Source organism: Camellia sinensis, chromosome 1 (genome assembly GCF_055761805.1).
Source record: "Camellia sinensis isolate YWXY chromosome 1, ASM5576180v1, whole genome shotgun sequence".
In the NCBI taxonomy this organism is placed as follows: Eukaryota; Viridiplantae; Streptophyta; class Magnoliopsida; order Ericales; family Theaceae; genus Camellia; species Camellia sinensis.
The window spans coordinates 98,884,274-98,887,727 of NC_138961.1; positions in this window are offsets into that span (position 1 = coordinate 98,884,274).

Below are 3,454 nucleotides of genomic sequence, written 5' to 3' on the forward strand. Positions count from 1 at the left end.
CTTTATTCTATAGTAATTTCCCCCAAAACAAATCGCCGAGGGATGGAGTCGGGCGACCAATTCAGCGCTCGGGAAGATCCTAAGCTGCGATGAAGGCGGACAAAGAAGCTAAAAATGTAATCATTTGCAAGAAACATAAGATAGTCCCTTTTTTGGAACTTTGACACACGGCATTTTTTATTTTTTATTTAATTTAATAGTCTTATAATATTATTCGATACTATTTATTATCTGACAAACTATTTCTCAAAATTTTAATAAAAAATATTCAATTTTATTATTTTAACAAAAAAATATATAATTAAAACATGATATGAATTTGTCTCAAAACCAACACATAAGGGCCATTTGTGAAGCAAATAAAAAGTTAAAACCAGCTTTTAACTTATTTTAAGTTACATCACTTATTACATATTTTACAAAAAATCAAAAAAAATAACTTTTAACCACTTTTTTAAAGCACTCCATAATTGTTTCGTTCCTAGATAAAGAGTAACGGATTTCGTTTCTTGAGTTTTGTGCGTTAATTTTTAATTTTTAAACTTAATTATTTTAATATGGGAAATGATTTGGAGCCCTAAAAACATCACCCCTAATCCCCCTAATTTCCAATTTGGGCAACTTTTTTTTTTTTTTTTTTTTACTTGATATGGAAATTAGGGGGATTAGGGGGTTTTTTTTTAGAGGGATGTAGCAAGACCCTTTTAATATATGTTATTATAAATTTAACAATTTTGATGTACTTATCATTATATTTTACTCTATCAAATTAATATTTTCTCAAACCACTTATATTAAAATCGATTTAAAACAAATAAGATGGGGTTCGAAAATTTTTCCATCCTATTCCTTGGACAGTTGGTTTATCAACACACGGGTTGAAGTTGACAAGTGATAGCCGGTGGTTTACCTGCTGAAACGCGTGGACTACATTCATCCACGAAGAAACACTTTTTTCAAGCGGGTCCTAGAATCAGATCCTCTCCTTCAATTTTTTACTTGATTTCCTACTTATTAACTCATTGAACCCACTTTTAAGTCTAATTTTGAGAATTTAAACTATTCATATTTTAAAATTTATTGAGTATATCATATTTATAAAAAATTAAGTTGATCGGATATCAAAAAATATGTGTTCGGATCATCGAACTAAAATTATTTTTTTTAAAATTAATAAATAGTTTTCCGATCACATACTTTTTGATATCCGATCAACTTAATTTTTTACAAGTATAAAATAATTAACAAATCTTAAAATATAAACTATTTGAATTATTAAAATTAAACCTAAAAATAAATCCAATAACCTAATAGGGAGGAAGTCAAGTAGGAAGAGGATCCTCATTCCCCTAACTTCTAAGATTTTTTGTCCACTTTTTGTTCTCTTATTCATCCATGTTTCAAGTGGGTCCCCAGCCTTTAGATTTTCTGTCGTCTTTGTTGGCTTTTTTTATCCGTCCGTGAAGCAAGATATTTTTCAAAAGGGTCCCTCTAACCCTGAGATTTTTTGTCCTCTTTTGTCGTTTAGTTCCTTACAGGCGAAGATGTTTGGACTAAGATATTGGGAAAGTTAGGCCAAGTTTGGGAACACCTCAAAAAGTCAAAAAGTCAAAAAGTCAAAAAGTTATTCAAAAAGTTAAAAAGTTATCACTATTCACCAAAAGTCAACAATTACGGCTGCACAACTCTCAATTCTAATTTTCTCCTACAAATCAATTTTTACAATTTTTTATTACACATTTTTCCATAAAAAGTCAAAAAGTTAACCCAAACATTCATATTTTCAACCTCAACTTTTTAGTCTAAAAAGACAAAAAGTGCACTTATTTAGTCTTCCCAAACTTGGCCTTAGTGTGTCCATATCGTCCTCACCAGGCGAATAATTATTTTTTTTTTTGTGGTGATTTTGACATTTTTATTATTTTAGCCAATTGCCAAAACAACCTAAATTTGTAGACTATACATTTTAAAATAAATTAATTTCATATGGATTGTGAATTCTATCATTTTAAATCAATCAAAATTTATATTTGAAAATAAATTACATAGTTAGTTCTTATAGTTTAAGTGAAGTGTCAAATTAATTTCTATAGTTTTAATTTGAACAATTTGATTTTTATGTTTTGCAACGTTAGGATTTCTTCTATTTTTTTTGAATTTCACTTTAATCATTCTAATTTCGTATATGGCCTTTTTTTTTTTAAAAAAAAAAAAATGTAACTGTAAGTGATAATGGGATTATAATGTAACAAAATAAAAAATTAAAATTACAAAATTTAAAATAAAATTTCACTCGAACTAAAAGATCTAACTATACAACTTATCCTATATTTTATTAATATATTTGGTAATGTTTGAGCAAAAATAAACTTTCCAAAGACCCCGTTGGGTGGAATTTTTTTAAACTGTGAGTGTTAAGTATGGAAAAAGTACATTAAATAGTTTTTTAATTTTTTTTTTTATGTGTTACATTGGAGTGTTATGTTTGAAATTATATTTATTGGAGTGTTACATTTAGGAAGACTACACTAAGGAGTTTTTTTGTGTATTATATTGGAGTGTTATGTTTGGAAAAAATATACTAAAGAGGGAAAAGTACACTAAAGAGTTTTTTTGGAGTATTTCGCTGTTATGTTTGAAAAAAGTATACTAAGAAGTATTTTTGGAGTGTTATGTTGTTACGTTTGGGAAAAGTACACTAAATTTTTTTTTTTTTTGAGTATTATGTTGGTACGTTTGGAAAAAATACACCAATAAATTTTTTTAGTGTGTTATATTGGAGTATTACATTATTAGAGTGTTACATTGGAATGTTATATTTTTGTTCGTAATGTGGGATTTGTTTCATGAGGATGGAAAATTCAAAACCTCTACAGTGCAGATTGTCCAGATGTGTAATTTTACATTTGGATAAACCCACTTTTGTCCTTAAAAAAATTAAATCCAAACATGTAAGCGACTACTGTTTTGTATAATTTTCACTTTAATAAGACCTTTAGGTTCATAAGAAAAAAATGAGAATTAAACAATTCACAAAATCATATTTTAGGATTTATTGATGTTTCACCCTGTATATTTTCCTCCATTTCACTTGAAAATTATTTTGATCTTACAGATGAAAGATATATTTTTCATTTTTTTTCGTTTTAGTTTTTATTGTACTTAAAAAATATAATACATACGTATATTAACATACAAAAATAGGAATGTACAAATACATACATAATAACTTATTTTACATATATAATTTTGGATTGCATTAACCCTATCTTCTTTTTTGTCAAATACATTATTCATCTATATATAATTTCTACAAATTGTTTTGGGAAGAAAACATTATATTCAATAAAAAGTCAAAGTTCAAAAAATCCAATGGGTTTGCCAGGTTGACTAGTCCAACCCGTATCCAATTAAACCTAATCCAACTAAACCCATTTATTTAAATTGAATCGTT